Source organism: Protopterus annectens, chromosome 1.part0 (genome assembly GCF_019279795.1).
Source record: "Protopterus annectens isolate FY-2018-M chromosome 1.part0, PAN1.0, whole genome shotgun sequence".
NCBI lineage: Eukaryota > Metazoa > Chordata > Ceratodontiformes > Protopteridae > Protopterus > Protopterus annectens.
The window spans coordinates 963,016,039-963,037,831 of NC_056725.1; positions in this window are offsets into that span (position 1 = coordinate 963,016,039).

Here is a 21,793-nt window from a genome sequence, read left to right on the forward strand (position 1 = left end):
GGCGAACGGAGCAGGTAGAGCCACTGAAGGAGAGAGCCCGAGGAAAAACTATCAGTGGAGGGCTGACTTGGTAAGGAAAGTTTGGGGATGGGTAGAAGGTAAGGGCCTAAGCAGTAGTGATAGTGGACAAAGAAATTTATGTTATACTTATCTTCAAAGAGGGACTGTTACACTGGGAGGTTGTGATAGTAGACAGTGAAATGTAAGTGAATTGGAGTACAGGAGGAAGGAGAGAAAAAGATATGGGGGCAGCAGTTTCTTACAAATAGATAAAACCTGCAAGTCTAAGGGAAGAGGTTTTAATCAGTGGGGAGAGACAGGGAGAAGGGAGCCACCTAGTGGACTAAAGATTTATAGTAAGGAGTAGCTACTTCTGAAAAGTAGCAGGGCTGGGGGATTACAAGTACAGGGGGGAGGGAGTTATGTTTAAAGAACAGTGGACACAAGAGGAGAGGGCAAGCAAGAAGTAGATGAAAGGCTTTGGCTGCTGGTCGACCTAGCTAGGGAGTATATAAAAGCAAACCCTGGAGTATCAGAACAGAACTAGTATAAATTAACCTGGAGTATTCAAAACAGAGCTAGCTTTAGAACAGTCCGTTGTATTAGGAGCACATACTTTCTTGTGTTATACTTTTCTTCAAATAGGGACTGTTGCACTGGGAGGTTTAAGGTTCAGTTCCTCAGTTTAGGAATGGACAGTAGTAGATATGGTGGGTGAAGGACGTTGGTCAACAGCGACAGGGCAGTCTCTCATTAGAGGACAATACAGGCAGGATGGTCAGCTGGGTAAATAAAGTGGAGAGAAACAAGAAGTAAAATAAACAGAAAACTAGGCACACTCAGAAGAAATACTAGGCACTGATATTCTTAACCTAGGCAATATGTCACAGTTCTATTAAACAATATAGCAAAAGACAGTATGAGAATAAACAGACCCAATGTCTGAGTTCACTTACACCAAATGTTAAGCTTAGGAGTAGAGTACAGTATAAAAAGCAATAGTCCTCACTTACACCAAATGTTAAGCTTAGGAGTAGAGTACAGGTATGAAAAGCAATAGTCCTTTAAAGATAACAACAGTTCCAACAAATCATGGCTAATTATTGCTATATAAAGCAGTATTCTTTAAAACAGTGGCAGTTCAATCAGAATATATCAAATAGAGCCTCAGGCTTCTGAATGTATAAAGCAGATACATTTAGGGTCTATTCAACAGTACAATAGAAGCAGAATGGCATATAGCTATTTACGATAGCATATATGCATTCCATGTGCTGGAACGCAAACACTAGCAGCCATTAGCGGCGATTAATGCATACAGATATTGAACAAAGTTACTATGTGCTACCTAGGCAGTTAAAAAAAATAGACCAAGCTATCTTCACACACAAAGTGGAAGGATAGGACTTCTGAGTGTACAAGCAGATAAATGTAGGGTCTATTCAACTGTAAAATAGAAGTGGAATGGCATATAGCTATTTACAATAGTGTATATGTATTCCACATGCAGGAATACAAACACTAGCATCCGTTAGCAGCGATTAATGCATACAGATATTGAGCAAGGTTAATATGTGCTACCTAGGCAGTAAAATAAAATAAAACAAGCTATCATTGCACACTAAGTGGAAGGATAGGACTTCTGAGTGTACAAGCAGATAAATTTAGGCTCTATTCAACAGTAAAATAGAAGTGGAATGGCATATAGCTATTTACGATAGCGTAGATGTCCCCCATGGCAACTTGTTTTTACTTGGGTCTCTGGCTTTGATTCTTTCTGGTATGGCTGAGTTTATACACTTACGTAAGTGATTGTACAGGGCTTTAGTGTAAGCTTTGGCATAGTTACCACTTCCAACTTGCGGTGGGGCTTGGAATGCTACTTTTGCTTGTGTTATGTATGTGAGCCTTAACTGTGTAGATTTAAAATGTCCCTTCAAATCTGATAATCCTAAACCATCTTGTTCTGTTTGGAGAAACAACTTATTGACTTGATTCATGCCATCTTTCCCTCCCAAATAAATTCCTTCATTTATTTATGAATTATGTTCACACCTTCTCCTCTGCTTGATAAAAATATGCCTGACCTGTGTAAAAAACTAAAGGGACAAGAAACATTTTCAGTGTTTGTACCTTTCTATGCATATCTATCATCAATAGCTTCCAATGTTTTTTATTAGCTTTTATTTAGTCTCTTCTCACATATCCTTAGCTGCCATAATAGAATAATTTTTAATCCAAAAAAACTAAATATTTAATCTTTCCATGCCCCTTAAATATGGGTATTGAACAAATTCATGTGTGGGAACATAGTTTACTCCTGTAGCCTTTGCTTTATCCTAATTTATTTATATCCCAAAATGTTCCACAACACTGCAATATCTTTTTTTTTTGGAGTTATCAAATAAAAAATATCATCTGCAAATAAGTAAAGTTTTTTCTTGGGTACCATACCAGTTATACTCTTGAATTTGTCATTCTTTAAATGTTATTCCTATTGGCTCTAAGTATAGGCAAATAACAATGGAGAAAGAGGACATCCCTGACTGCCTGGGTCATTTGTTCAAACCCTGCTTATCAGAGAGAAACCCTCCCACCTTTTTTATAGCCTTGGACCCATCATATATCTTCTTAATTAACACAATTTTTCTATTAAGAAATGTAAATGATGCCATTGCTCTACTCATAAAATCCCACATAAATCTATCAAATGCCTTCTCTGTATCAAGACCCACCAATAATAATGGGGTCTTCTTGCATTCTGCTTTCATTGGATCATCATTCTTCTGATAATTTTTTCAAATGTTTGTCTCCCCTCCACAAAACCACATTGGTCCATATCCATCAGTTTTGGCAAAACCTCTATCATTCTCTTAGCTAGTGTAGACATAAATGTTTAATAATAATAGTTCAAATTTTAAACTGGGCTATATAAAGTTGGATTTAAAGTGTCTATGCCTTCTTTGAGTAGTACAGCCACCAAAATGTTTTCCCAAAATGTTATTATTCTCTCCATATAAAATATCATTCAAAAAACATTATAGATCTTTATCAACTTTTTTCCCACCTAACTTCAAAAATTTTGTAGGAATATTCTGTATCCTGGAAACTTCACCGTTGATTGATTATACGTTACAATTTTTATGCCAGGTCCTCCCATCTTAGTTATCAGTTCTTGAGCCTCGTCTTTCTCTGACCTTGGCATATTTAAGTCTTCAATATATATCTTCATTTGTATCATTTCTTGGTTCCTCCATGCCATTGCTCTGTAGACATTTTCACAGAATTTCCAAAATACAGGATCACTAAGCTTGGCAACACCCCTTTCTATTTTCTGTTGTCGTTATGCTAATAGTTTTTTGCTCCAGCAACACATTTTTAGTCATGTACATGCATGGTACTGATGATGTATGGCTGCAACTGGGCTCCTAAATACATATGATCTTTTTTTAGCTTCTCTGCAGCATAGCTTTGGACAATTCCACAACATTATGTATGCTTTCTCACTGCAGACTCAGATTTAATAGTAGAAAACTCCAGTCTGTACTGTTTCTCACTTTTGGCTGACTTGAAAACTTATTTATTCATGTTCATCTAACTTCTTTATTAATTCAGAGATGTTTCTCAATTTTTTTTTGTAGTACCTATTCTGAAGGCAGCATTTGCAATGTTCCATGGGCCGTTTGGAGTCTGGCTCCAGATGGGTGGATAGGGCCTGGGAGCTATTGTTTTTACTTTGCTAAACTTTGCTCACAGTAGGCAGCAGTGATTTTTAGCCACATTACAGTATAGTGTAATGTTCATTGGGATGAATGAAGTGTAAGCCAGTGCTTTATACTTGGGGGGGGGGGGTCATATCAATAAACTGCAGTCAATTTATGATATAGACTGTTCTAAGCATTGATTAGCATGTCAATCTTTGCAACAGGTACCGTGTTATGTCATCTGTGCCTTAATGATGGGTCTGCTAAATCAGGATGGTGATTGATAAAATACATATGTCTTTATTCAGAACATATTTTTCTGTATTATTTTAAACTAAGGAGTTGTTCTGCTAACCTTTGCATGTTAGGGCATTAGGATACAAATTCAGGAACATATAAACTGCAGACCAACACTATGCAAGCAATCACAAGGACCATAAGATGCCTAGCCGCATATAACTTTAAGTAAGCATACTTAAATGTTTGTGCCTCCATTTTAAAAACTTAATAGTGCTCACCTCCTAAACTCAGCAGGGCCGGATGTGATATTTCTGGTGTAAATAGCTGCTTACCTATCCAGCCATCAAGACTATCCTGCTTGTACTTCTTGAAACTTTTATTTCTTTGTCTTGGAATCAAAGGAAGGGAAAGCACATATACTTTTTTAAGCTGTTTTTTTTCTCTCATGTTATACTGCAATTTCTGTCTGTATTATGCTAACTGAACTTTAATTTCTCTAAACTGGCTAAAATGTCTCTAAATATTAAATAATTTTCGTATAAGCTGTATCTGTTCTTAACTAATGTTTTCATATTCTATTTAATTGGGTATAATTAATTAAAGTGTAGATTTTTGTTTTGTATTATTTTTGAAGATTGTAAAATTATTGTTCTTAAAATTTTTTGTAGTACTTTGGAGCTTTTTTCCCAGTTCTCTGCTGAAAATAGGCACCTACCCAGTTGGACTTTTGTGACAATCAAATTTCAATAAATTAAAATAATGAATAAATAAATAAATAAATAGTTTTGGGTCTTTCGTGGCTCAAAAAGTGAGACATAGGTTGTTTCAAATGTATGATGAAAGTTGTGCTAAATCTATCAGGGCAGTTAAATTTAAGGTCTTTAATTTTCATGTTATGGTATCTTTGGAGCCTGTCTAGTTGAGCAGTATGGTTTGATTTTCCACATAACAAGGGAGCATCATACTCAGTAGTGGGTATGATAAGGAAAGAGTACAGTAGCAAGAAGACTTCTTCGTAGTACCTTGGAAATTATCTGGACTTGACAGAAGGATATGTTCATCATATCGATCACTGCTGCAGTAGCCGTAGCTATATGGGTTATATTCTGCCAAGGATATAACAGCCAGACAGCTTCCAAAGCTTCAGGGTAACTTCCATGTGCCCTAACTCTCTGACAGCTCAAGCTGAGCTGAATAAAAGAGAAGTTTTGGCCACCAAGCCCTTTGTGGCTTTACTGATTCCACATTGTATGTTCCTCTGAGGCTTTCAAGGATCAGTGTTCAGATTCTGCTGTTCCCTTTGGGGAAATTACTCCATTTAATAAATTGTGTTTATTATTAATATTTTCCTCTTCAGGAAAGTTATTTTAAAGCTTGGAGCTTGTGTTTTAACAGACTGTACTGTGCTTTTAAATGAGAGTGCTCTTTTTTCCTGTAAGTTTAAAAGTTGTTTAAATTTTCCTTGGGAAAGAAGCACAATTTTTGATTTGATGATAGAACAATCTGTTCATTCCATGGTCAGTTCTTCTTCCAGCCACAAAAAGAAAAAAAAAATAAGCAAGCAGCCTTTGCAATCACAGCAGGCTAGCAATTTGCTTCAGCTGCAGATGGGTGATTCTGCAATGACCATTAGCTGTACCTCAGACCACTCATTTTTTTAACCCAGATACATCTTGTGTAGCACCTACAGCCAGTATGGACAGGGAGTTAGCCACATTATCTGCGGCTGTTGGAGTCCCCTCAGTGGTCAAGGGAGAGACAGTCTTGTTGGTCCTGGGAGAGGGAATAGGGAAGGCTTCCCTGTTTTGTCAGAATGTTGTGCCAATCACTGGTGAAGCCTGTATCTAGCCCTCCTCAAATTTCCTCAGATGGGTGTAGTTTACTGGGTTTGTCTCAGGGTTTAATTCAGGCTATTGATCCTTCTTATAAAGCAGTTTCTAGTAAAAGAAAGGATACCTCTTCTTCTGAACAGAGTCAAGATTCTAAATCTGGACAGGAGGATGAAGGGATAGGAATAGGGTTTTCTCTTCAGATTTCTGAATCAGACTCAGGCAAGAGCACAGTTTCTGACTTTCCCTGTGAGGGATACTCTTTCTCTGAAACTATTTCCAGAATGTGCCATTGTTTTCAGTGGGAAAACACTGAGGTTTCTCAGTCCCTCATTAAATACTATGAGCTGTTACAGAAGGAATTTTCACAATTTGCACCCATTCCTCCAGTTCTGCCAGTTTTGGAGAATATGTGTGTTACTGCCTGTATTTTTCCTGACAATTTGCCAGCTAGCCCTAAAAAGGCAGATAAAATGTATAAAGTTCCTAAATATTTTACGTTTTTATACACTCTTCCCATACCTGATCCAGCAGCTATAGTTTCAGTTAACCCTTCAGCTGCTAAAATTACTTAGTTAATTCCAGTCCTATTCCTTTTGATAGGTATGGGAAGAGTATTGACAGATACGGGAAAAAGTGCATGCTTCTGTAACTATGATTTTCAGAATTTTGAATAGTTAGGTTCATTCTGATTTAATTGTGAAAGTATGAGGAATGTTTTATCTGCAGTTTCTTCATGTTAGAAAAAAAATCTGCTTTAAATAATGTTATTTATTCCATTATTCAAGGGACTACTCATTTTTTACAGTGTGCATATGACTGTGATAATATATCTTCAATGGCTGTGGCCACTGATACTGTTTTGAGGAGGTTCAGAACCTCCCAGAAGATGATACAAATAAGATTTTCAATTCTCCATTGGATAAAGATTTAGTGTCTGGCCCCTCTGTGCCAGAGGTGATCAAAAGGTGAGATAAAAGGGGGTAAGCTAATACAGTCAATATGTAAAATTTCCCAGTCCTCCTTTTTCAAGTTTTCCAAGAAGTTCTCTAACCTCTCTTCCAGTTTTGGTAAAAAAAAAAAAACAGTCAAAATGATGTCACTTTACAACCTGAATACGTGAATGAGGAAGAAGTAACATTAGATGTAAAAGATGCTTATCATCACATCTATTCATTCAGACTTTAGGTGTTTTTTAAAGCTTTGTGTGTCTGGTTCATACTATCCGTTATCTGCCTTACCTTTTGGACTATCCACTGTACTAACAGTGTACACAAGGTGTCTAGCTCCAGTTATAGCTCATTGCAGGCTACAGGGTATCCACATTTTTCCATATTTAGAAAACTTGCTTATCTTTGCTGAGTCTATTTCAAAGTATCATGAATATCTCTCTCTCTCTCTCTCCCTTTCTCTCTCTCTTTGGTGAGAGATCTATTACACAAGCTGGGATTCCAAAAGTCCATTCAAAAGTATTTCTTGGCTCATTCTAAACAGGAGCATTTCTGAGATGTCAACTAGATGCCGCTGTTCAAAGAGCTTTTCTTCCACAAGAAAAAAATAGATCTATATGTAGATCTATTTCTAGGGTTTTCCACTCAGACTTTGAACACTGTGAGGGAATACCTAAGGATTTTGGGTCTCTTAGCTTCTATGATTTTTCACGATACCCCTGGTAAGACTCCATATGAGAAAGATGCAGTGGTATCTAAAGTTTGTTTAGTCCTCATACCAACACCCCTTATCTTTTCAGATCCTAGTGCTGGGATGTGTCAGTTGGTGGAGATGACAGTTATTCCTAAAGCCAGGGTTCCCTTTCTCCCTCCGTGTTCCAAAGCTGCCATTCACCACTGATATTTTGGACTTTGCCTGGGGAGCAGTTTCAGAAGGGATAAAGGAACAAGGTGTGGGGGACACCAAGGAAAGATGCAATCACATAAATATAAAGAGATGCTTGTCCTGATCAAGACACTCTGCTCTCCGAATTATTTTTGGTCCCTAGGACCTCTTAAAGTTGTTACAGACACTATCACAGTAGTGGTACATCAACAAGCAAGGGGGGATCAGACCATATCCCTTCTGCAGACTAGCCATGTTAGCTTTGGGTATAGCATCACAGCACAATCTCACTCTAGAGGTATCCTGCATTCTGTCAGAGCAAAATTGTGTGGCACACTAGCTGAACAGGACAACAGCAGACCCTCTTAAATAGAAACTAGATCAGGACATCTTCCAAAATTTGATCCATCTGTGGGAGTTCTCAAGTAGATCTCTTTGCCTCCTCTCTGAACAATCAGCTGGCAAGATTCTGCACCAGAACTCCATGCAAGAAGGCCTGGAAGACAAATGCAGTTTATTTTCCTTGGACAGCAATGCTATTTTATGTTTTTCCACCCTTTTTGCTAATATCCAGGGTACTTCTGAAGATTCAGAAGGAATCCCCAAAGATCCTTGTAGTGACCCCCTTCTGGCCCAGGCAACCTTGGTTCTCTCTTCTTTTGGAAATGGCCAGGGGCAATTAGCATAAGCTTCCTCACAAACTGGATCTACTCACATAGGAACAGCAGTGTTTGATACACCCTGACACCAATCAACTTCCGTTTACTGTTGGGGTGATAGGGTCTTAATTCTATTCAAGCACCTGTTTACTGAGGATGTGCAGCAGGTACTAATGGAGGCAAGAAAGCCTGCAACTAGAGATTCATATGTCAGCAAATGGAAAAGGTTTTCTAGGTGGTGCCAGCAGGATAACCAGCACCCAGTTAGGGCTAGTTGTTCTCCGGTTTTACAATATTAGTGAGAACTACTATCCTGTGACCATTCTTACTCCTGTAGCAGGGTTCATTTATCAGCTATTACAGCATTTCTGCCCATGGATCCTCCTTTTTCAAAGCATTCTTACATCAAAATGTTTTTGAAAGGGGTTTTGTGTAAGAGGCTTCCAAAACACTGCTGGCCTGCCCTTGCTCGATTTGAACAGCTAACCTGATTGACATTAGGTTCTTAACATTTAAAACAATTTTACTGACTGCATTGACTTCTGCAAGAAGGATATCTGAGTTACGAGCGCTTATAGTGAGTCAACTCTATCTAATTTTCCACAGAGACAGGGTTTCTTTGAGAACTAATCCTTCTTTTATGCCTAAAGTGGTATCAGAGTTTACTTTAAGCCAAACTATCCCTCTCCCAGTTTTCTTTCCTGAACCCAAAAAATGAGGGAGAAAGGATACCCTTTACTTTGGATGTCTACAGACAATTTGGGTACTGTCTTGACCGAACTAAATCTTTCAGCTCTTTGGATCAATAGTTAATTTCTTTTAAAGGTAAAAAGAAGGGACAACCTGTTGCATAACAGACTGTTTTCAAATGCTTGTCTAAGGCTATTACTTTTTTTTATACTCACCACAACAAAGTTGTTCTGGGCATGATCAAGGCCCACTCTACCAGGGACTTGGCTTCATTTATGGGGTTTTGGAAAGGGTTAGATTCTAGAGGTATTTTAGAAGCTGCAACTTAATTCTCTGTACATACTTTTACAAAGCACTATAAGCTTAATTTTTTTCTCTAGACCCAGGAGAAGCTTTGCTAGGACCATTCTCTAGGGGCTCCTGGACTCTTCTTCTACCTCCCAAATGTAGTTAGCTACAGTAATCTACCCAGATAGCTAAGGCTACTGCAGCAATGATCAATATGATGAACGTAGAACAGTTGTTCGAATGGTTATTGCTACAGTAGCTGCTCTTTCCCTCCACCCTCCTCCCCTTTTTTGTATAGTTTATGTCAGGGTGTGGTTATTTATTTTTTGTTCTTCCTAGCATTGTCCTTTCAGGGAAAGTTCTGAAGGGCTTTGCACCCAAACTTGTCTTTTATCCAGCTCACCTCGAGCTGGCAGACAGCTTTGGAAGCAGGATGGCTGTTATATCCTTGGCAGGATATAACCCATATAACTAAGGCTACTGCAGCAGTGATCATTTAAACATCCACTTTTATGTTGTTTGCTTACACAGCTGTGCTTTCCTGACAGTGATGGAAATGTTATAATCGAATGACAGAAAATTGTCCACATAAGTACCCAGGTCTCTTATGACAATGTCTGTCTGAATATGAGTACCATTTATATCATATGAGTGTGCGAACAACTTTTTGCCAAACACTGTTATGCTGCACTTCATAGGTTTATAGGTGTGTATAAGGTTAATGACCACAAGGGCCTTTTTAAGCCTAGTCATGCATCCCAAATGTCTGACAAGTTCTGGTACCCTTGGTAAGTGTAAGCAGGGGTCTTGGGAAATGAAACATTTACAGGCTGCCTCTGTCCATTAGAAAAATAGGTGAAAAACCAGGGATGAATTTCTTGTTCCCCATCTAGTTATCCAAGTAACACTTGAACTGGGTTAGGGAAGAACTCTGATTCACATTGATGGGAAGCCTGTTTCAGAGAAGGGGTATTCTCTGGGATACATACCTTTCCTTCTAGCAGGTCCTATTTATGTCACAGGCAAATTCTAAGTCTTTAGAATGGATAATTCTGGTGATGCTTGACAAAATACAGGGATAGGGCCTTGAGGTGGTCTGCATAGGACATTTTACTTATGCCCTGTATTCTTTTAGTGAGGAACCTCTGTGGATATTCCAATTGTTGGATGTGTCTGGTTAGGTAGATACCAAAGGGAAGCATTGTACTCAGTGATAGGTCTGATGAATGATGAATACAGTGGAACAAAGATCTCCTTGGACCTATACCTGCCATACATTTGTTTATATGTTGCACAACATTAAGTGATTTCCTCACTGCTTTAGATATTTGATGGCTAAGGCTAGATTGCTATCTACATGTGTCCCCAAGTCCTTGACTATTGGGTCAGCTCTTAGGGGTGTATTGTCAATATAATTACCAGGGATTGTTGACTTCACAAAATATATTATTATGCATTTCTTGGTATTTAGTTGTAGTCTGTGGCTCTGACACAAGTAATTTGTCTGTGTCAGCCCTTCTTGGAGAACATATATGTTGGTGGTGGATTCTGTGACTGCTCCTAATTTGCAGTCATCTGGAAATTTAGTCAGCCAGAGGCCCTTAACATTGGCTTTGACTTCAGAGAAGTAAATGCCAAAAAGGAGTGGTCCCAAGACCAATCCTTGAGGGACTCTGTTTGTGTCTGGCCTCTTTGTAGAGGTAGCTTCCCCAATTCTAACTTTCTGAGTCCTGTCTGTGAGCCAGCTGGCTATCCACTATGTGATATAAGGGTTTATAGTTAACCTCCTGAGTTTGTCAACAATACCTAAGTGGGATATTGTGTCAGATGCCTTGGCCAGGTCAAGGTAGGCAGTGTGAACTATTTTGCCCTCATCCATTGCTTTGGTGATCTTCTCAAAGAAGTTCACTAGGTTGAGTTGGCATGACCTGCCCCTGATGAAAACATAATTGGCTTGGATTCAGTGTCTGGAGGCTTCCTATGTCATTATTGATTATTTCCATGATAATTCTTTCCATGGCTTTGCATATGAGACTAGTGAGACTTATGGGTCTGTAGTTTCCAGGGTCTGTAGATGGCCCACCTTTGTGCAGAGGGATGACTATTGCTATCCTCCATTCATGAGACACAAAGCCTGTTTGGAGGCTACAGTTAAATACCAATTCCAGAAGGCCTGATAAGCCATGTTTCATGCTATTTAGAAGGCATCCTGGGATATTGTTTGCACCCATTGATGCAGTGTTCTTGGTCTTAGAGAGAACATTAAAGACCTGTTCCCTAGTGATAGTAAGAGGAGTTATTTTTAATGGTATTTCCTGAAGAGAAGTTGAGGATGAGAGAGAGATGACTAAAGTTGGAGCTGAATTTGTCTGCCAGTAGATTTTCTATATCTTCTGGCTCAGTGCAGGTGTCTCCATTCACAAAGAAATCTGCACACAATTGTGCATTGCCTTTGAGGTTGTGGACATAGCTAAAGAATGCCTTGTGGCTGTCCTTGGCCTGGAAGACCAAATTTACCCTAAATTTGGCTTTGGTATACTTTATTTGTCCCCTGCGTTGTTTGTTTAGTTTGACGAGAGTGCTTTTATCCTGCTGGGTGCTATACATCCTAATTTTTGCCATGATTTTCTTCATTCTGTTATACAGCCTATTGATGGTTTGATTCCACCAGGGTGGCTTGCTTTTTACTTAGTTCTGTACTTATTCTTGGTGGGTATACCTGCCTCTATGCCGTTATTAACATGCTTGTGTAGGGTTTCTGTGAAGAGTTCCACACAGCCAGCAGTGTTTTCAGGGTTTATGGGGGCTTGATATTTTGCCAGGTTATCACTTTATAATAGAAAGTTAGTCTTAGAGTAGTTCTTGAATAATCCAGGATTAGCTGGGGTTTTAGGTTTTATTTTAACTTCAAATAACTTCTCTCACATACCTTATGAGTTTGATTGAGAAGAGCTGGTTGTCAGTAAACATGAGTAAATTTCTACATTGCCTCTGGCTGCCCATACCCACCAAGCTGGTAACAGAGATAGTGGGAAAGTTCATATCCATGGCAACAAGTCCTTTTTTATTGATTACACTGTTGCTGTGAGAATATAAAGTAATGCCAGGAGTATCTGGTTTCCATTTCTGAGGGCAGTGCTCATCATGGCAAACTAGTTGCCATGTGTGCAATTAGGTAGTGGTGAAATTTCAAGGGTGCTTTTACTGGGAAAATATCAACTCAGGGTGTCTGCATCTATAAAGAGCATGGCAAAACACTTGAGGGGGAAACTAATAAGCAGACCCCGATGATTTATGGATGAAGTATTTAGGAAGATATTCTGAATAAGGTTAGACAGCAACTAATCAAGCAGTACTTACTGAAAAGAAAGAATTAGCTCTATCACGAATGATGAAGAGGGGATTTACCTATTAGGCTACTGCCTGGCTACTACAAGTGCTGGTCTCACTACAGCTTCATGCTACTGGGATCCAATGCTCCTTTGCTTTTTCTCTCAACAGAAGCAAAACAGTAGCACCAATCTCAAGATGAGAAAAAGGCCGCAGACTCATTGTTGATCAACAGTCTTGTCCAAGATGATGCTGGGGTCAGTAGACTTGTTTATTCTTATTTGCATTTAACTCGTGACTATTTTCATTACATCAGGTATGCGCTTATTCCAGCTCCTTATGGAGACGTGTAGCATCAGTGGATGAGCAGATAACAGCTTCCAGTCATCAGTAAACTTGGTCAACTACACTTCTGGAATTTTGGACTTGAATGTATGCAAAATACATGCTAAATAAGACAGGGCCCAGCACTTATCCCTGTGGTACCCTACTAGTTACAATTTTACATTCAGAGAGAGTACTTCTCTTGGATCGCCAGTTTGAAATCCAGCACATAACATATGAGTTTACATTAAGTTTGTGTATTTTTTAATAATATCAGCATGGCGCATAGTGTCAAAAACCTTGACCAGATCAAGATAAGCAGTGTGCACAGATAACCACTGTCAGCATCCTCTGTAACATTTTCACAGAAGCTTACTAGGCTCAGAAGACAGGGCCTGCCCTTCACAAAACAAAGCTATTTAGTTTAATCTCACATTTATTGTTTTTATGCATTTTTATATATTTTATCATTTTCAGACATTTCTTTTTGGGTCTCATGTTGCTGCTGCTTCATTCTGATGAAGATATGTTGGCCATTTTTTCCTGTTACACAGGCATTTTACCCAATTCTTTTCTTTCACTTCTTTCTGCCTCTTTGTTATCTAATTGGGATATGTGTGGACCCAGGAAAGAGTGCAAACATGGGCCCTGTAGGAGTGCTACTCCAGGAGTTTGATATTGTGGTCTTCAACATTTTGGTCAAGATTAAAATAGTAAACCACATATAGTATAAATTTATATTATATGGGTGCAAGACCATATGGTCACATTTGAAAAGATCGGTTCACAGACCATCAAACTGGCTTCTCTTCCAGAATCAGCTTTTTTGGGGTTGCATATTTGCCATTTCACCAATGTAGAGTGATCTCAGAATTGGTATATATAATATATAGGGGGTGTGGGGACACAGGCGGGCTTGCCTCCCTGCAGAAACACTGCTATTTGTGTTGCCAGCTTCCAGAGGAGAAGCCGGTTCGATGTTCCATGAATGTAATGTGTAGGGTTATGTAGAGTTTTGGTTAGCATACATGAATAAACTGGTGCAGAGGGGTGTAGGCTTAACATTCTGTCTTTTACTCCCTTTTAAATGAAATCCTACTTGTACTACAGCAATGTTTTTCCCTGGCTCAGCAGTCACTGTGTTACCATAACCTCCAGCTTAGAAATACTGGCTGCAGATTCACTGGATGGGCTGTAGGACCACAACATCCCACTTACATTGTTAAGTGACTGCAGGATGGGGTGCATCTTGAAATTAAAGGGCTTCAGGGTCAAAGTCCACTGCAACAGTTTGGGATGACTCTTTCTGTCTGAATAGCCACAGTGAAGAGTTATGGTTACTTACTAATATCAACTTTATACTTTATAAATAATAATTTAGTGAAGGCCAATTTTATTGCAAGCCATTCCCATTCAGTAGCTATGCAGAATCTTTCAGCATTATTGAGTTTATGACTGATATAGCAAATAGGATTGTCATTCCTGGATATGTGTGTAACTAGAATTCCTTGAAAAATCTGGTACAATTAGTATTAGCCACAGGCAAAACATGTCTTTTAGTTATTTAAAGGCTTGTTATGCTTCAACTGTCCATCAAATTTTCAAGGGAGCACTACCCTTGATCAAGTCAGACTAGGGGCAAGTAATGCTAGTAAAATTAGGAATAAATTTACAATAATGAATAGTTAGTCCTAAAAATTATGTAACCTGTTTCTTATTGCTTAGAACAGGCCAGTTATGTATTATTTTAACTATTTAAGCCTGTGGTTTTGCTGTCCCTCAGCCTACTTTATAGCCCAAATTATGGGCCTCTGCCATGAGTAGTATACACTTATCTTGGTTAGTAGTCAGTTGAGCTTGATGCAGAGAATGTAAAATGGCATGGACTTTAGGTAGATGGCTTTCCAAATCATCAGAAAATATTACTACATCAAACGAGTAGGCTGATGTGTATCTGGTATAAGGAATTTGTCTGTCAGCCTCAGACATAATGCAAGTGCTCCAGGAAGATAAAAGGTGGGACTGCACAATGAAAAAGTCTATTTGTTGTAGAAAATATATTTTTTCTTAGCTTGTGGGGTTAGTGGAATTTGCCAGTAGCCTTTGGTTACTTACAAACTGGACAGAAACATAGCCTTGCCCAATATTTAATTTTAACCACTCATGGCCTGAGATATGAATCAGAGTTGGACATGCTAGTTCATTTTTTGAAGTCATTGCAACACATTATAGACCCTTGTGGATTGGGGACCAATACAATGAGGATCTTATACTCACGTTCAGATTGTTCTATGATCTCATGTTTACGCATTTTCAATGTTTCTTCCATAACTGGTTGCTTTTGGGAGTCTGGTGTCCTGTATGATTCCTGTATGATTTCAAACTTCTTTTCTCACCAGACACTGTTTCTATGTTGTACTGGATTAAACTGGTTCTCTGAGGCAACTCTGATAATGTACAGTATATTTATTCCTAAGCAGAAATTATTTTACTTATTGTTTCTAAGACATTGATAATGTTTTTCCTGTTTTGACATGTTGTAGAAACCTTAATGTCTTCCATGACTTCCTTACTACATAAACTTCAAGGTTTCAGAACATCTATGTGGTATATCTGTCCTGGCTTCTCTTTTCCTGGTTGTCTCACCTTGTAATTTAGTTTACCTGTCTTTCTACAATTTGAAAGGATCATTGACACTTTCCATTGAACTTGTTTTCAGCAGTGGGCACTAACACATTTACTGAGATGGGGATTTCTGCTCTATGTTTCTCTTACTGTAGGTATGGTAATGCATACCTTGGCCTTCAGATATAAAAAGTGCTCTATTGTGCTTTAAAGATGTTTTTCTCCTCCCAGATTTCTTTTTGATATGTGTAGAAAGCCTCAGAGATGTCTGCTGTACAGCAGTTCAAATAGTATGAATTCAAATGAGTCTTGGAGTATTTCACCAAAAATAAGATATGGGATCATTTGGCTCCATTTTCTGTTGACCACTTTATAGCATTTTGTTAAACAGATTTTTGTGAAGTTTTATTAAAGTGTTTGACTAGCCCGTCTGTTTGAGGGTGGTACACATATGTCATTAGTTGTTTTACTTTAAGAAACTGACAATGTTCGTGCATTATTCTGAACATGAATGTCGTGCTTTAGTGAGCAAGAATCTCTTAGGGAATTCCTACTGTTGAAAAAAGCAATACTAGTTCTTTTGTCATGGACTTTGCATTGACTATTCATAACAGTACTGCCTCAGGAAATTTTGTTGTGTGATATACTGATGACCTTTACTTGATTTTACAAGTGGAGTCACAATGTTCATTACTGTTCATTCAAATGAAATATCCAGGATGGGTAAGAGTATCAAAGGGACTTTATCCCCTGGGTTAAGTGCTGTCTTTTGACATTCTGAGCAAGCTGGATACAACGTGTTTATGTCCTACATAATGCCAGACCAGTAAAATCTAGCTAGAGCCCCAGCTTTAATTTTATACATTCCTTAGTGACCATCCAAAATATGGCTACGTGCTAGTTTTATTATAGGTATTCTAAAAGGCATTGGAGCTAATAACTGTCTCAATATCTATTCTATGTCTTTGGCCTTAGAGCAGGCCATTTCATTGTTTAAGTTATGGATATGAAGCAGGGCTGCTTTGTTCCTTTGGTTCTCATCTACTCTTCTATATTTTCTGTAGCTCTACTTAATGTATTATCTTCCTATCAAGTTGTCTTAAAATTGGCATAGCTTATCTGAAGATCAACCAATTCAGCATTATTTTAATCAGCATTCTGATATGAATTTGGAAGTGTGGCCTCTTCTTCTATAAATGCAAGTATATGTTTTTACCGTTTAATTCATCATCTAAAACAAGCAGTTCATAAAAATAATTTGTTCCACCAGGGTACTGGTAATGTCCTTGTCTCTTTACCAGCATTATTCTGGCTTTCTTTACCTGTAAAATATTGCTTTTGTTTTGGATTGTCTCTGTGCTTTGGTATAACAGGGAGAAGCTTAAGACTGTTCAGGGTTTCATTTTCCTTTACTTCAGTAGGAGAGTCATCTGCTTTTTTTTATTATTTATTTGAACAACTGGGGTATTTTTGTAAGAAAAACTATCCTTAATACACACAAATGTATGCCTAAAAGCTCATATTCACTATTATCACATATTAACTTAAAAACATTACAATCATACATTTTAAAAACTTTTCAGAATTATATCATCCCATGTTATTTTAGATTTTCTCTCTCTGCCTTTTTATTAATACCGGTTTTAAACTAACTGCATTACTGAGGCCAGGCTTCACATCCGCCTGAAGTCTGACAATCCATTAATAATAAACGCAGAGAGAGAAAATCTAAAATAACATGGGATGATATAATTCTGAAAAGTTTTTAAAATGTATGATTGTAATGTTTTAAGTTAATATGTGATCATAGTGAATATGAGCTTTAGGCATACATTTGTGTGTATTTTTGTAAGAGTCACCTTCCTTTTAGTTTCCATACATACCTCTATTATTATTCTAATAAATAGGATCTTTTGGTAAGATTTACCTCCCTTGTTATTCTCTGTACTGACTTCTTTGATTACTTTAACTACTGGAGACCTTTGGAAAAACTCAGTGTTAGATTTATCTAACCCGTCGAGCCAGAGCTACAGCCTAGCTCCATCTGTGTCTTCTGTTCCTACATGTTTCCTTTACTGGGGATAATTGCTTCTGGCAATATATCAGGCTGAACCTTTTACCATATCTTCCATGACTCTTTGGATTGGGATAAGTTTTGGCCAATTATCACATCATGTTAAGTTAGGCACTAAAGCTTCTGGGTGCAATACTTTGCCTCGAAAAATCTGCATTTCTTCTTGTATTTTAGAGTATTATCTTTTGTCTCCATGTACACCCACTCCTTACATTTTCTTTTTATTAGTTGTTTTATGCTTGTATACATATTGCAATACAATTAATGTAATCATATTCCTTGAGTCTAAGAACCCTTGCATTTATTTTCCATCAACCTCAATATTACAGTTGAATTATTTATTAATAGCACAGTGAACAAAAGCAGATTCTGTAGTTCCACTGGTTAAAAGTTCGGTACTATCAAATTCCATAAGCATGCTTTTTTATACAATTTGTTGAGAACTGCTAATAGTTTTTGCAGACATAATATTATTGTCACTAACTGTATAACACTTGGCTATAATTGGCTATGTATTTACAGAACATTTAAAACAAACCAACTCATAAGGTAACACGTTTGCCATATTTGCAGACAGAGAAACATAATTTAGGTGAAGACAAGATTAGCCTTTGATGTATTCAAATCTGACTTAGGATAGGCCGTTTCACTTAACAGCAAATATTCTACTTAAAACAACCAGGTCCTTATAGTGGGTGTTCATCAATTGTTATTTTATACCAGCTATACAAGCATTGTTTAAATTTCTCTCTTTGGCATGGATACTGTCATGATCAACAAATGTCTATCATGGTCAACACATGTCCAAATGGTGTCACATATGGTAATATGTGAAGCTGTAGTAATACCAGTGTACTTCTTTAAAGGTGAAATGTGACATCATCAGTCCTTCCAGCTGTAGTGAGCTGTGTGGGTGTCAAGAGTTAGACTGAGGAACTGAATAGCTGCATGTGTGAATGCCAGAGATTTGCAAGCAGAGAGACTACACCAGGAATTAAGGAAGTGACTGGTGGAGTACCACAGACAAATTCCCTGGATCCAGCATGCTTCCATGTGTTTGCTTCAAACATATCTGAGGGACCAAAAAACAGGATTATCTACTTTGCTGATGATACAATGATAGGTGCAGCAGTGGACAATGTGGGAAGTGTTTAATGAAAGATTTGTTAAGGCTGAACAAGTAGACAGAAAGGAGGAAGCTGAGTCTCAAAGCAAACAAACACAAAGTGCAGCACTTACTCCACAACAACCCGATTGTGAAGTATCAGCTGGGAGGTGTACAGCTCATGACAAAAGAGCAAAAAAAAAAGTTCTGAAGCTCTAGTGGTTTTGATCACACCTGTATTGGAAAAACAGGAGATGAATGTGAGAACATCAGCAGCAGAAAATAGAATGTTAGGGTGCATCCTCAAAGGGATACATTCCAGAAGCAAAATTGTACTGCTTCCACTCTACAGGACTTTGTCAGACCATATCCTAAGTACTTTGTGCAATTCTGGAAACCTCTGCTGACATGAGAAGAGATGGGGATACATAACAATGATATGTAACAATGATGCATACAGTTCTGTTTAGGAGATGTAAAAGGGTCATCCTAAAAAAGAAAGGCAATGTTCAAAGAATGGGACATAAACAGCAGATTTTAATGATTGACTGTTCCCTAGACTTCCAAAATGGACTACCAGTAGTAGGTGGAGAGGGAATTTAAAGATACTTTCATGAGGGAGTGAGAAAAATAAAAATGGGGAAGGTACTTATGAAGATAGAGTAGTCTATTGCATCCCCCAACTTCTGATCTCCCTTATTATGTTCATACTGGTATAGGACTACCTCCATGGTGTCCAGAGGTTCCCCCACCACCAATCCCCAATTTGATGTCAGTCCTGTTATGGCACTTTTTAAAGTGAGCCTTGGTGTCTAATGGTCTCCCCACCATGTTCATGTTTGGCAGTTGAACATGGCCTTTTAACCATGCTCGCTACTATGACATGGTAGGGATGGCTGTGCTGATCTACACTGTTGAGCACTTTTTTGAACTGCACAGCCATGTAGATGCCTTCCTGGAGACTTTTCCCGGGAGAGAGCACATGGTTAATTAGCACAGTCCTCTCCCTTGGGAATATTTCATTAGCATTTAGAATGGCTGTGGGGCCAACCATTCGTGATGCTGCATGTTTTTGTGCTGGAGGACCATGCAGCAATTTATAAGGGTACTTACTGAATAGCAAACAGGTACTGTGACATGTAGTACATATGCGTTTATATTTCATGGTTCCTTAATGAATTCTGCCCACTTACGAGTAAAACATTTCATAAAAACTGTTTTAAAAGTAATCAGTGTTTCAACTTACTTTTTTTAAAGACAACTTTAAAATTAATTTGGTCATGAAGACCAGGATGTACAGAAGCACATAATAAAACTTGACAAAAATATTCTCTAGAATTAAGTTCATCTTCTGTACCAATCATCTTAATGTCTGAATCAATGCAATTTAAAACTAAAAACAATGAATTTCTTAAAATTAGTACAATTGGATGAGTATTTATAAAGTGCATTTTGAATATTGTGCATAGCAGTTGCATAGTAATGCTTATATATTTTTGAATAAGCATTCCTTGGTATGTGTAATATAAAATGCTTCATAAAAAGGAAATGATGCCCTATAAATCAAACTTTTCAACTGACAAGTGAAGTACTCTGATGCTTCATGAGATCTTTGTATATTAGCACAGAAAAAAGGCTGTGATTTTAAAATGAACCTACAATAACTATAACTGTTACAGGAGAACCCCCCCCCCCTTTCATTTGTCTCTTCAGATGCCTGATATGGAGTGGTTGACTTTCCAAAATATTTTTAATATTATTTTCTTTTATTAATGAACATTGGCCCTTCTCCTAAATATATACTTGATTTTATCATTAGATGTTAAACTCTCCAAGCTATCCCTTATAATGATCAATATGTGTGATATGTATAAACTGTATGTACAAATAAAAGCTACATATCTTTTCTGTAGTCCTAACACATGCTATTTTAGGTGCTGACACTCTTCTTCAACTCCACCTATTTCTTCCTCTTCTTGGGGTGCTAGAGCCCTGAGTAAATCCTTGAACTGTTGCACTTTCTCTCCAGTCAACTTCCAGGTCTTCAGCCCGGTCTCTGTTGACCTTCTCTGACTACTGCTTGCAGCTGATTGTGGCAACTAGTTGTTTATAATGTGGGCCGACTGTTTCAATGGAGATGACTTTGCAATCATGGATTCTACCCCAGTGCCTTTTCCTTACTAGGAGAAAGTCTACATGAGTTGCATGTTGGCTACTCTTGTATGTGATCTTGTGACGGTTTCTCTTTCTGAACCATGTGTTGGCTACTATCAAGCCATTTGCCAGACAGAAGTCTAGAATGGCTTCTCCTTCTTTATTTCTGTTGCCCCACCTGAGTGGACCAAGGCAGTCCTCATATCCTGTTCTGTCTGTCCCGCTATGCGCAGTCAAGTTACCCATTACCAACACCAATTCATGTTGTCCTGCTTTATCTAGTAGGTCCTGTAACTGCACTCTTTTCCTCACTATCACAACCCTGCTGTGGGGCACAGGCTGAGATTATGAATACTGCCCTATCATTACACTGGAGTCTGATTGCCATTAGTCTGTTATTAATTCTGATGATATCCCCCACTGCCTTCTGAAGCTTCTCTCTCATCACAATTCCTACACCATTTCTAGCCTGTCCCCCTACTCTGGAGTACTACAGTCTGGATCCCAAGCCAAGTGGCTTTGCTGCACTGCCCTTCCATCTCGTCTCTTGGATACATAGGATGTCCAGGCTCCTCTGTATCATCATGTCATCCACTTCCAAGCTGCGTCCTGTCACTGAACCTACATTAAGTGCAGCAATTCTCAGTTCATGTTTGGCAGGTTGGTTGGTTTTATGTCCAGCTTTCGCTCAACAGAGCTATCCCAGGTAACCCAGGCTGGACAACTAGACACCGGCCAGCCAGTAGCTTATTGACCCAGGATTGCTGGGCTATATGGTGGGCACACATTGGCCAATAGGGGCACATATACCCCTTCCACTGTTAGCAAGGGTCCCTGGCGTGGGTTAGAGTAGGCTGGGTCCTCAACCTACTTATCACTGGTAACTACTTATGCCCATTTTTGGCTACATTAGTCAACATGACCGAATCACCTAG